The sequence below is a fragment of the Cyprinodon variegatus genome, unplaced genomic scaffold (genome assembly GCF_000732505.1).
Source record: "Cyprinodon variegatus isolate N-32 unplaced genomic scaffold, C_variegatus-1.0 Scaffold1228, whole genome shotgun sequence".
In the NCBI taxonomy this organism is placed as follows: Eukaryota; Metazoa; Chordata; class Actinopteri; order Cyprinodontiformes; family Cyprinodontidae; genus Cyprinodon; species Cyprinodon variegatus.
Window position 1 is genome coordinate 23,288 of NW_015151681.1, and position 15,036 is coordinate 38,323.

The following is a 15,036-nucleotide window of genomic DNA, read 5'->3' on the forward strand; positions in this document are numbered from 1 at the left end:
ATATTCTTGAAAACTATTTATTTTGCGAACAAAAAGTTGGTGCGATACAGAGTCCAATATCAATGAAATTAATTGTTTGGATGAAAAAAAACAAAATTTTGATGGTTTTTATTATTTTTAAATACCAAAAATAAAAACACAATGAAAATGAGCTTAAATGAAACAAAAAAAGCGAGTCTATTTTAAAAATGTAAGGCGTCGAAAGTAGAGATAATTGTGAAAAAAAATGCAACGAGTTGAAAGTAAAAAAGTTTTCTAAAAATAATTACTTCAGTAAAGTATAGAGAAGCCAAAATTTCTACTTAATAAAGGTAACAAAGTATTTGTACTTTGTTACTTGACACCTCTGGTTGTACTACAGTCTGACTGCGGTGGCCCCCGCCCCTCAGGAACCTCCTTCTCTTTAATCTGAGGCTGATGAACACATCAGATCCTGTTTAGCTTGTCTGAACAAACGGTTGATTCCCTGGAAAACAGAAAATTAATTCCACTGAACCCGGAGGGAGAATATTTATTCTCATATCTACGATGACATATAGTCTGTTTGCATTAAAAACTTGTTCTTGACATTTTTACTCCTTTAAAGCTACAGAAAACTGAAAGCCTGAACCATGATTATAATGTCTTTTTTTAATTTTTTTTTGTCTTTCTGATAGACGCCACTGAAATGTAACCAACACATGTTGCTTTACTTTGTTATGGTAACCTTTTCCAACTTGTTACACATTTATTGAATACTGAATTGTGTATTTTAATAAAATTCCTTAAATATATCTGAGCCTTATATAACTATTGGTGAATGCATCCGACAGTTCCATTATTTACTCACATGTATGTTGAAAAATTACTTTCAAATGTGTCAAACTGCACTTCTTCCATTGTTCTGAGAGAAACAAGTTTCATTTCCAAGCTCTGGTATAAATAAGGGACATTTTTAAAACAATAACTACAAACTCTGACAAAGTCTTACAACCTTAGATCTAGACACAAAAGAGATTGGATCTTTTTTATGATTGATATACAAATCAAAAGCAGATTCTGTTAGAATATTAATTCATTTGAGAAGATTTTACTCAAAATAAGTGCAATAATCTGCCAGTGCAGTAAGACAATTGCACTTGGTAAGACTTTTTGAAACCGTGATATATATTCTCAAACAAGCGGTCTGAACAATCGCATTGTCTTGTTGCACTGGCAGATTAATGCACTTATTTTTTAAAAAGCATTTTGATTGATCTTGATTGTTATATGAATCTCAAAACAAGTTCAATTAGATCTAAGGTTGCAAGACTCGGTTATATGGACTCTTTTTGCGGGGATCCAGCCAAGAACAAGCAGGTTTTACCTAGTAAATCTGAAAGTGATTGTATACATTGCAAAAACTGACATCTAGCATATTTTCCATTGATTTGAGCAGGTAAGTGGGATCTTTTGCCAATAGATTTTATGATTTACATATAAAACATACAAAACAATTGTTATCTCATTGCAATTGTTTTATTCTTAGATCAGTTTTTGGAGTGTATCTATCATATCCTTCTGCTTATATGAATAAGGAATTATTGATAGTTTGAGTCGCCACTTGTCAGCATATTTACTCCACGGCACACCTCCCTCCCTCATTTGGTGAGTAGTTTCCTGGTTATGTCATTAACGGCCTGCAAAGAAAATGTCAGGTGCTTTTAGCTGTCATCACAAATGGTAGATATAAAAAAAACTGCTGGTCAGAGTTGCTGAGAGCTCCAGTGAAAAGGCTTATGAAACAGAGGCCTCTAATTGCTGCACTTCTCTCCTGAGGCAACAGATTCGGCGCCCACGTTCTCCTGCTGCAGCTGCAGGTAGAGGGGCAGGATTCAGTGGGAGTCGTCCCTTCGTGGACGGAGTCAAAGCAGCCCGCTGTTAGAGAAGAGTTCTGTTCACAATGAGACACATAGCTTCAGGTTTCCTGGAAAGACGAACCATCCATAGCTTTTTAAGGCAGGTAGAAAAACAAACAAAGAAAGGAAAGCTTTGCTTTTTCTGTTAGTAAAGGAAGACTACTTTATTAAGGAAAGAAATGTGACAGCAGTTTATATTTTTATGTGCTTTGGATTCAAAATTACATCATTTATCAAAAATATCTAACTGAATATGATGCTTTTCAAGGATTGCAGAATAGATTGAAATTATTTGTGTGAGAGGATGTGCTTTGAAACTATTTGTTCTGTAAAGTGCCTGAAATTACCTGTGTTAATTGATGCTATATGAGTTAAATAAACTAATGGGATAAGTGATTTTGCCAGGCGGAAATGAATGAGTTCCAGGGGGTCTGTGTAGCCAGAGAAGCTTAGATCTGATCCAGGAGGCTGGATCCCCAGGGAAGAAAAGGAGAACTTGGTCCATGCATCTTACAGTGACTGAAGAGAAGCCAAAAAGGCACAAACCAGGGACTTTAAATCCAAACAGCTTGAGTGTTTTTAGGTGAAACTTATACCAGAAGGAGAGCTGGAACGGACTTCAGAGCAATGAGAGATAAGATTTCAGAACAAAAGCATCAATGAACATAATCAGCGTTAAGGAAACTAGAAACAAATCTCACACTGGACGGCCGCAGTTTACCACCTGGTTAATACCCAGGTAAAGATTGCACCATGACATGTGCAACTTGTGGCCACGCCACTGGAGCTGTTGCCAAGGCTTGTCAGATTTTTCATCACGGACACGGGCGCAGGAACACGCTGACACACATGCAGGCGCGCAGCTAAGTCCCCTCCATAGCTGAGATGTATGCATGTTTTGTTTATGGAGTTTTATATAAGGCTGACAGTGAAACTATTTCAGCCTGTATCAGCAGCTTTATCGGTGCATATTGGCAGTTGCAGCTGCCCCACTTATTGCAATCAGTCAGACATACCTGCAACCATATGCATAGCGTAGCACATGCATTTAGAAGAACATATTTCTAATTAACTAATTCATTAAGTGAACTCTTCAGTTTAATATATAGGTAAAGTCACCGACTAATTATATTAACAGTCAATAAAAGTCATACGCATCACTATTAATCCTTTTATTCTTTTTCAGAAGCATTACAGCGTTTTAGGGCCTTTTAAAGTAGGTTTACAGTGTAAGACTGGGAAAGAATTTCCAATTGAGTAAAATTATCTAACCTGCATCATAAATATTATATTATTTTTGTATTATTTACAGATAAAACAGGTGTATTAATTAATTCATGGTTTTATTTTTTAATGTCAGTCCTAGGAAGAAGCAAGAGCATATTTTTTTCACAATATCCAAGGTACAATGACTTAAAAAAAAAAACTAGAATTTTTCAAATTCTATTCAACTATTGGTCAAGACCACTTTACAAAGCAAGGGTCTAACTGCTTCCACAAAGGGCCCTGTGACTGTAAGTTTTCATTCCAACCAAATGGCAGCACAACAGACTCCATTCATCTTATCAAGTCTTCAAGTTAAGACCAGGCATGATGAAAGGACTGATCTGCAGCCAGAGCACCCTTTATGGAATGGGTACGCCTTTAAGACCCCTACCTTAAACCAAAAGTGAGCTGCCCGGGGGCTAAATATGACGAAATGGTGAGGCTGAGAACTTCAACAATTAAGAGACTTCAGTTAGTTAGTTTGTTTTTCAAATCTGGCAAATACTTTTAAATTAAAACACCTTTTAAACGGAAAATGTCTGTGTTTATGATTTGCCAGACACATGATTGGATAAAAAAAAACCTTCAAGATTCACATCTACAGCTGGGAAGATCATTAGTCTGCCCTCTGCTGTCTGTAGAGAATCTGTACTGTTCCTTCTGCCTTAGGAAAACACACTTAACCCACTCAAGGACCTGGTCATTCCTTGAATTGCCCTCTGGCAGGCGCATCAGGACAATAAAATCAAGGACAGGGTGAAGAACAGTTTTTATGCCAGGGCCATTATTCTACTTTATGGACAAAGCCATACAACAAATAAAAAAGGCTAGACATTAACATACCCATGCAATAACCACATGGGTTATTTGTCATATTTTTTTATTTATGTACTTTACGTTGTTAATCTTTTTAATTTCTATGCACATCACATTGTAACTACACCTATCTAAATGGATCAAAATTCAATAAAAAATCCAGCACATCTGAGAGAAAAACACCTTGCAAAGCTATTGACATGATCAAAAGTGAACATAGTGCACTATTTATACACACAGTGGGCATCACATTTGAGTATCCTGGTACATTAACACTTCTACTGGCATACTTCAGTGCAAGATCTACATTTATAGTAGATCGACATTGCTATAGTCTATTTTTCATTGCATTTAAATTTGAAATGCAATGAAATGCAATCTTTCTGTATGTCTGCTTCTGTCTCCTTGAACCTCAGCAGATGGCCGCTCACACTGAGCCTGGTCCTGCTGGAGGTTTCTTCCTGTTAAAAGGGAGTTTTCCTCTCCACTGTTGCTACAAGAATACTTGGTGGGAGGGATCGCTTTGGAATCAATGAATCGATGCAATCAGCTGGTTTTCCTTAGATAAAAAAACTTTGACTGAATCTGACTGTATGATCTGATTGTATTGTCTCTGTAAAGTGCCTTGAGATGACATGTTGTGAATTGGCGCTATAGAAATAAACTGAATAGAAGGGAAAATTTAATTTGATTTGTGCAGGAAAATTCTTCTCAGGTTATGTTTGTACCAAAAATATCCTTATTCAGCCCTCCTCTGGGTGAGCTCTTTTGCTTGATGGCGGCAAAATGATAGCGGCTAGGACCGTGGAATAATACATTAGACAACATACTGATCATCTCTGTCTATTTCATAACCATTCAGTACTTTTTTTCGCCAGCAGAGTTTTCTTCAGTGACCCATTTCTTTCTACAAAAGCTTATGTAAACAGTTGCATAAAGAGAAAGTTTTAAGTCTGGGTTGGTGGAGGGTGCGGAATTAATGTTTCCAGATAAAATGACTCACCCACTTCAATTAATTAACTTTTTAACTTGACCTGTAAATGACCCCTCTCTTCCATTTATTTCTTTAAAAGCATTATGTTTCACTGTCCCTGGAAGGGGTTTTAACCGTGGTTGACATTTATGGCTCAGTTTTTATATACCCTATGGTTTTTACTACATGTCTTCTTACAAAGTCCCCAGATGATTAAATCCTTGGGAAACTGTGGTGCTAATTCTAAAATGCAAACCTTGCATATAATGGTAAACACATTTGAGCCATAATATTAAGATTGAGACTTCTAGCTCATAAATTGTAGATGTTGTTGACATATTTCTATTTTTTTTGTTGTAAAACTAGTGAAGAAATACAATAATATTCTGAAATTGTGCTGCTTGAGGCTGCTGCACATTGGAGCAGTTCTGCTCCTTTGATTATGTGCTTTGAAAGAAATTTCATTTCCACCTTTTGTGAATAAAGGTTTCTTTTTTTGGAAATAACTCGAACATTAGTTAAGAAAGAGGTGCAAATGATGCAAGCAGGAGCAAAAAGAAGAGAGACAAGGAGAAATTTGAAGTGAGATCTTCTAGAAAAACTATGGGAAAAGTCCAAGACCCTGCATGGACCCATTCAAAATATTAGCAATGCAATATTCAGTGTTTCACTGAGACATGGCTGCAGAATAATATGTTCGACTCAAGCACTTTTCTCCTATAGGCTTTTAGGCAAGACAGAAATTTAAAGAACTTTGGCAAAAGCGAAGAAAAAAGATCAAGCTTGTGGGATGTTAATGTGGAAATTTGTCTCTGCAGCCTGTAAACTAAACTGCTGGCAATATAGTTTGGCTATGTTGTTTACCGAGAGAGTACATCAATATGATATATGTAAGCAGTTATGTCCACCCATGTGCTGTTGCTAACTCTGCGTGTGTAATGTTTTAAGTTCAGCATATTTTTTTCAAAATAACAAATTTTTTTAAAGAAACAAAGAGTATTACATTCAAACTGCTTCGATAACAAGGCATTAAAAGTTCATATTATCAAGGATACTTTGTCCAGATGGGGATATAAAGGGAAGCTCTGTGTTTACATCTTTAGACTTTCTCTCCCCAATTCTGTCCTGAGAAGAGATAGTTCGGAAAACAAATTTTAAATAACACTTTATAATGTTTATATATGAAATAACTACAAAACATGAGAACAGATTTAACAGAATTGTTATCTTACTTAGACCAGGTACAATGATAGTGCTAACCATCAGACTTTCTTCATCGGAGAGTTAGCCCTGAATAACAGCTAAAGAAGCATTTTTATACATTTGCCACATCATGACATCATTACACATGTTTGTAAAAGAGTAGACATCACAGGCTCCAGCCATATCAAGATAACACAGTATTCTAGAAAGAGGACAATCCTAATGTATACTGACAAGGCTCTCGGTTAAGAAGGATCCACTCTGTCTGTATGCCAATATTTCATTTCCAAATCTTGTCCTAATTAGATAAACTGCTCAGGAAAACATTAGCCTTAACATATAAAAAGGCAGCTATTATTATGGTTAAAAAGCACATACAGAAATAATTCTAAATAATATTTAAGACAAGAACAGTTTCTCTCAGGCAAACTTTTGTCTTGAATATCCATTGATATTAGCTTGAGATGCATGATAAGTATCTTGTCTAAAGCCTGTGAAATTTTTGCATTTCCTAGGATAGGAAAACCATTATTGACTAGACAGAATTTTCTGCAAGTCAATGAATCAGTGCAGATTTCTTGAAAATTGCACAAAAACAAGTCCAACGTTTTGTTTTCTTCAGATATCTACTATAATAAAGCATTAATTAAGATGAACATCTTTAGGTCCTTGTCACTTGAAAATTTTCTTTCAAAGAGAAATCAGAAACAACTCTGATAATTAATTGTAAATTTTAAGGTAAGCATTCCAAATTTTACTCTATATTACAATCAAATTAGCTTGTTTTTTGCCACAAACTTTTTTAAAATGCATAATATAAAAATAATCATTGCTTCACATGTTTCACAATTTGTAACTGTCATGATCTTGGCGCTGATGACTGGCTTAATTACTAATTTCATTCACCTGTCTAACTCCGCCCAGTTTCTCATTACTGTTCACCTGATCCACCTGCTCCTGCCTTTATTTAACCAGCTCTCTACCAGTCATCAGTGCCAGATTATTCTTGAGACGGTGGTGAGAGTCTGCTAGCATTACCTTAGTGTTTCTGATTACCTGTTCTGCCTCTCCACCGCTGAGCCCTCCTGTTCAAGTTTCATCTGTTTTTACCTGCCTACTTCCATTCATCAGCCCAGATTAGTTATGAGCCAGTGGTGAAAGTGATTCAGCTTGACCTTAGTGTTTCTGATTACCTTATCCTGACCTGTTCTCCCTCTCAACCACTGAGCCTGCCTATTCCCGTCTGAAATGTTTGCCTGACCTGTCTTTGTACTCCTTCAGGATTCTGCCTGTTTGCTGAACTTTGAGCTGCTTCCTGTAACTGACCTGGATTTCCCTTCGGAACCTCTTCTGACTTCTGATCTCCTGATTCTGAATCCATGTCCTTGACACCGGCTTTCGCTTCACCCTCTGGATTATCTGCCCTCCTTAGTCGAGCCGTCTCTCGTATCCTGCCTGTTTTCTGTCCTCTGGGACTGCAGCATCTGGGACTCTATGGACGGCGCCCGACGCATCTTGTTGGCAGCCGACTGGTTTGGAATCTACCTTGTTCTTTGGGCACGGACTGAACTATTAAACCAGGTTAGTGACTCACGTTCATAATCATCCTCCATCAGATAAAAGTGGTCACTAACCTGTTTTTCCCTCCTGCAGGGTTGCTGCCTTAGTCATCCTTGCTGTTATGGCAGATCCGCTGTTTGAAAAATAAAACCTTTTAAAATATCCGACTGTCTGTCTTTCGTGAATACTGGTTCCACTGTTCCGAACCGTGACATTACCATGAATTATAACAATGATGTTACATTTAATTTTTATACAACTTATAAATCAAAAAATTAAGTTTCTATTTATTAAAACTATTACTATCTATTAAAAATACCCCAATAAAATGTGTTGTTTTCACCTTGATACATAGAAAATGCTTATAAAACAATTTTCAACTGTATCATAAGTATATGTCTGTAAATTTAAGGTTAACCTACAGCAGTCTTTGATCTTCTGCAGACTGCATCAACTCACTGACTTATAGAATTTGTTCCTCCTCTGGTCACAGTAGACATTTGCTTACAATGTGCTGTTGAATCTGCAGCAGTCCGTTACACCAAGCATGCAGCGACAGTGGAGAGGAGTAACTTCCTTTCAAAGAGAGGAAACCTCCTGCAGAACAATGCTTAGTGTGAGCGGCCACGTGTCGAGGCCGACTAGAGGTTTGAGGAAACAGCAGAAACATTAAAGCAGAGTTCCTCCGTTGCAGTCCTGGAGGTCTGATGTTCTGCACCTTTTAGACATATCTCTGTTTCAACATATCTAAGTTAAATAATCAGGTCATCATCAGGACTCTGGATAACATGTTTGCATACTAAGGAAGTAATTCAGCCATTTGATTCAGGTATGGAAGCAGAGACATCTATACATCGAGCAACCCTGCACTAAATGGACACGCAGTTTAGTGTGGAAACATTAATTAGATTATTAATTAGATTAGTTTCTGGACCTTCATAATAACACAGTAAGGACACCATCAAATGTTATTGGACACACAGTTTGCCACTACCCACAAGGGTAACTTGTCACCTAAAATTGGGAACAGAACTTGTATAGAGGTCCAGCAGTTCAGCCCATTTTGTTTTATGCTCACAGTCCAAGTCGCTAAAGCCAGCTACTTAACATTCCTCATGATCCTCAGCTGTAAATGACTGTTGGATACAGGCCCAGAAACTCTGCATCTGCTCTCATATTATCACTGTAATTAGAACTCAGCTATATCGCCAACTGCAGCCATCTTTGCCACTCTTTATTCTATAGGCTTCTGTATCAGAACCCTCTTTATGGGATACTTCTCTGCACACTTTATATTGGAGCATTTCTCCCTGACAGCAAGATCAGACTCATCACCTGAACCAGTGACGGCCTGAGTAGCAAGGTGCCTCAGTTAAGGACAAGTGTTTTTTTTTTTTTTATTGTGAGTTATTAATGGCACTAGTGGCTCATTTTTTGACAGGAAAGGGGGTATGAGGGAGGGGGAGAGACATGCAGCAAAGGACCACAGGCCGGATTTGAACCCTGGTCGGCCGTGTCAATTACTAAGGCCTCCGTACATGGGTTGTGCTCACTAACCACTACGTCAACTACATGCCCTTTTTAGCTATTTTTAAAATGTTTTTTTACGTTTTGTGTGTTGGATCCAGGTTCTAGCAGCCATTTTTGTTATGTCTCACATTTCTATAAAGTAAAGGGACCTATTACTTTAGTTATTTTATGCCTCAAATTGTAACATTTTATTTTATTTCATGGAACTGCCGGGGTCTTTAATGTCTCCAAAAAATCAAGCAAGTTATGAATAGATTGAGAGAAATAGACTCTAAAATAGTATTTCTTCAGGAAACACATCTTCTTGATGAGAATAGTTTAAAGGTGAAGAGGAGGTGGAGGGGAAATATTTATACAGCACCATTCACATCTTATTTCAGAGTTATGACCCTAATGCATAAATCTGTGCCACTGTAAATTAAAAACATTATTAAAGATAAAAGAGGAAGGTATTTAATACTCCAAGGCTCCTTAATGTGGGAAAATCTCATTTTAACAAATATAACAATGTAGATGACAGTAATTTTTACCACGATAAATCCCTCACTCTTTCAACGCTTAAAAGATCACACATAATCGGGGGAGACTTCAACTGTACATTAAATCCAAACTTTTACAGATCAACTGGACTAGATCAGTCACATGTTAATTGTAGAGCTGCAATTCATAGAATGATGAAGGAGCTGAAACTGTCAGATGTTTGGAGAGCTAATAAAACATACTCCTGTTACTCAAGCACTTTCAAAACTCACTCCAGAATAGATTACTTCTTAATTTCTACAGAGTTGCAGTTTAGAATTCAAGATTGTTTCTATGATAATATTGCAATTTCAGATCATGCTCTATGCTGTCTGATCTACAAAGATGATAGATTAAAGAGAGACACGCCAAGATAGCAATTTCAACAGAAATGGTTACAAGACAAAAATTTTGTGGAATATCTAGAAAAACAGATCAATGAATTCTTCCTAACTAATACAGAAACAACAGCATGTATAAAATGGGAAGCGTTTCCTTAGAGGACATATTATCAGTTATACAGGGTCTAAAACAAAACAAAATGAGAGATATAGAAAACAATTAGAAAATAAAATAAAGGTAATTCAAGCTAAAGTAAACAAAGAAAATGAACCACAACTAGAAAAGGAATTATTGATTTTGAGAGCAAAATATGATAAGTATTCAGCCTCCAGAGCAGCAGCAAGTCTTTTACAACTCAGACAAACATTTTATGAACAGGGTAACAAAGCGGGCAAACTACTGGCAAATAAAACAGCTGGAAACAAAACAACCAATAACATCTATTATATCAAATGATCTAATATTACAGGATCCCCAAGAAATTATTGTAGCCTTTAAGAACTATTTTGAAGAATTCTATAAAACACAAATAAACATAAAATTAGAAAACATAAATACATTTTTAGAAAACTTAAATATACCTTAATTCTCTAAGGAAGATAAGGAAAACTTAAATCAAGAAATTACAACAGAAGAAATAGGATAAGCCACTGACAATATGAAATTAGGGCAAAGAGCAGGCCCAGACGGTATACCAGTAGATTTATATAAGACCTTCAAAGACAAGCTTTTGTCCCCATTATTAGACATGTTTAAAGAAATTTTCCACTCCAATTATCCCCCCCTTAATTAATGCCACCATGATAATCCTATTGCCAAAGCCAGGTAGAGCCCCAAATAAATGTGAGAAGTTCAGGCCGATTAGTTTATTGAATTCAGACTTAACCCCTAGAACCCTACGGACTCACCGGTGGTTCCAGCTGCCATGTGACCTCGTAATTTTAACAAACCCCCAGTATTGATGTAAAAAACATATTTGGCACAGTTTGGTGACATTTTTGGATAAATGTGCCAAAATGGCCNGGCATGGCAAATAAAACAGTTGGAAACAAAACAACCAATAACATCTATTATATCCAATAATTACAGGATCCCCAAGAAATTAATGTAGCCTTTAAAAACACAAATAAACATTAAATTAGAAAACATAAATACAATTTTAGAAAACTTAAATATACCTTAATTCTCTAAGGAAGATAAGGAAAACTTAAATCAAGAAATTATAACAGAAGAAATAGGATAAGCCACTGACAATATGAAATTAGGGAAAAGAGCAGGTCCAGACGGTATACCAGTATAAGACCTTCAAAGACAAGCTTTTGTCCCCATTATTAGACATGTTTAAAGACATTTTCCACTCCAATCATCCCCCCCTTAATTAATGCCACCATGATAATCCTATTGCCAAAGCCAGGTAGAGCTCCAAATAAATGTGAGAACTTCAGGCCGATTAGTTTATTGAATTCAGACTTAAAGATAATCTCCAATTTGTTAGCACAACGACTACAAAAAGTTTTACCAAAGAAAATTGACCGAGATCAAAATGGGTTTATTTTGGCTAGGAAAGGCTTTCATAGCGTGAGGCGAGTATTAAATATAATTCATTATAATAAAGGCACTTCAGACTCAGCTCTCTTATCGTTAGATTCCGAAAAGGCGTTCGATAGGGTTCACTGGAAATATCTCTTCCAAGTTATGGAGAAATTTATTGTGCAAACAACTTTGTAAAATGGGTCAAAATATTATGCAGTAATCCCTCAGCTGAAATATTAACTAATAGAAACATATCTAAGCCGATAAAGCTTAATGGAGGCTGCAGACAGGGCTGCCCATTGTCACCTTTATTATTGACTTTGGCAATAGAGCCTTTTGCTATTGCCATTCGCTCACACCCTCACCTCACTGGAATTACTGTTAGATCTATAGAGCATAGGATCTCCTTGTTCGCAGATGATTTTATCTTGTTCATATGAAAATGAAATTAATTCATACAACTTATCATGGAAATAATAAATCATTTAGTGAGATTTCTGGATACAAAGTAAACAAAAACAAATCCTCTATTCTTTTAATGAATGTAAATGAAAGAACCAGCTCAAGACAAAGGACTTCAAATGATTCAGGATCTTTATGAACCAGACTCAGACATACTAATGAACTTTCTGGATTCGAAACATTTCTGTAAATATCTTCAACTAAGAAACTTCATAAGAACGAATCAAAATAATAAGTTGACGAAGCCAACTTGCCTTTAGAAAGAACGTGGACGTTCAGTTTTGCTTTGCTCCTTGTTTTCTAGTTTTTTATGGTTTAATTCTTAGTTTATTGTGTTCTTTAGTTTCTTCTCAGTTACTGTCTTAGTCTTGGTTCTGTTATGTTTTCTTTTGAGTGTTCAGTTTTACTTTACTCCTTGTTTTCTAGTTTTAGTGGTTTTATTTTTATGTTGCTGTGTTCTCTGGTTAATTCTTAGTTATTGTTTCAGTCTTTGCTCTGTTATGTTTATCTTTTGAGTTTTCAGTTTTACTTTGCTCCATGTTTTAAAGTCTTAGTGGTTTTATTCTTATTTTGTTGTGTTTTCTAGTTATTTTCAGTTTTCTAGGTTTTTATTAGTTGCCCTCTGCTGCCCTCTTGTGTTCTCCTTTTTCCCTAGCTCCTTTTCTGTTCTGCTTTGTGCACACCTGTTCCCAATCTGCTCCTTAGTCCTCTCTTTGTCTCAGTCTCCCTTAAATACCCTCTCTGTTCTGTCCTTCTTTGCTGGTTCCTCGTCAAACTTCCTCCAACTCCGTCTCTCTGAGCCTTCCTCCTTGTGATTATGATCCCTTGATGTCTCCATGGTTTCTGGTTTGTCTTGACTCGTTTTCTTGTTTGGATTTTTTGACTCCTGGTTTCCTGTTTGTTTTTGGACTTTATTTTCATTTTTGGATTTTTGGATTACCTGCCTCTGTTCTCAGTAATCTCATCATTAAATCCACAAGAAATTCACCTCTGCTTTTGAGTCAACAAACCACAACCAAATCCTGACAGTTACAAATTTCAGAAGGATCTCATGATAGACTTAAGGCTTGGAAAGAAGACTTATCGATTGAGTTAACAGAGGAAGATTGGCAGACAGCATGTAAATTGGTCCACAACAGCTCTATTAATACAGTTCTTAAAATGATTCAATAATAATGGCTAACGTGAATTTACATAACACCAGTAGACCTCAATAGGTATAACAGGGAGATACCTGATGTATGTCCAAAGTGTACAGTGGATAGAGGAACTTGGATTCATTGTGTGTGGTACTGTAGGAAAATTATATTGTTTTGGAAAGAGGTAAAAGATGCAATTGAGGAAATTATTTCCAAACAAATAATTTTTTTGCCAAGGTTGTTTGTGTTTGGATTATGCCCTGAAAAACATATTTACACAAAAAATTAAGGAGTGTTTATAAACTTAAGTTTGCTAAATGCAAAGAGATGTGTATCAATGTTTTGGAAAAAGACTCACAGGCCGAGCATAAACCAATGGCTGCAGCAGATGTTATCTGTCCTCCCTCTGGAAAAAATCATCTATATATTAAAGGACAAACAAAACCTGTTTGAATCTATTTGTAACTCCTTCATTAATTATGTCAAGACTGAATATTTTTCAAAAAACGGTGCAAGTGATTGAGTAACATGTGAACCGCAGTTCTCAAAGAGAATTTATTGGAGGACAGATACTGTCAAATTTAATTCTCAGTATAAGAGGCTAAGCATCAAATGTGATCAGTCGCATTGGAACAAATGTTGTGTGAGTCTGTATTTTATTTTGACTTGAACAGTAACATAACTATTGCTGTGGTCATATTTTGTATATTGTTCAAGATGTTTGTTTAAATTGCTAAAATTTCAATAAATATATTTTGGGGGGAAAAAATGTTACCCTTAGAATAACTTTGTCAACCTTATCTGGAAATTTACTGAGTTTCCACACAAGTATAAAGGATGGAATAAAACAGCAAAGTCTGCTATTTCAGAACCTCTCAGTACTAACATCCTACTGGCTGAAAAGAACAAAGATTTTACTTTTCCTATATTTACCCTGCAGCATTGTCTGTGCTGGTCAAGTCATTTTCCATCTTATTACATAACTACCATTCCAATGATTAACAGCAGTTGCTTCATCTCAAGTCATCTGCATAAAACTACGCCTACATATCGATGGGCTCTGCAGTTTATAATCTGATTCACTATCCAGCAGGTGAAGGTATTAAAGAGGCATTCATGTAGAGTACATCTCCATAATCAATAACCAGGAGAAAGGCTGACTCCACTCATTTATTTTGCTTTTTGCATTTTCAGCAGGTGTCACGCTGAAATGTCTCCTCACCCAAAGAAATGTTCTCAGTAGTTGAACATTGTGGTTAATTTCTATTCATGGAATTTTTGCACAGACTGAGTTTCAGTTTCGGTATTCAGATCTCTATGTCCTTTCGTGATTCAGAAGTGTTTCCACTAACATTTTCCACAAATCTAAGCATTTTCTGGTTGACGGAACAAACAAATGATATATTAGGGGTTAGAGTTAGGGTTAGGTACTACAGGGATGAATATTAGGGACTATTCCCTATACTAAATATATACATCCAATTATATAATTAGACAGAATGGGATGAGTTTTACTGTTACGCTGATGATACTCAGCTATATTTGTGCATAAATCCTGCTAAAACGAATCCATTACATACACTACAGGCATGTTTTGAAGACACAAAAGCCTGAAGGCCTTTAAATGTTCTCCTTTTTGAATTCAGACCAAAATAAAGAGGTTGTCTTTGGACCAGAAGCTCTGAAAAAGAATCTTCATCTTCATCTAAATGAAATTAAATTGATCTCAGATTATACTTGTAAAAAAGCTTATTTTTTTCGTAATAATCCCATAATAATTTTTGTTTTCTATAATTTCCCTCTTCCATCTCCGCAA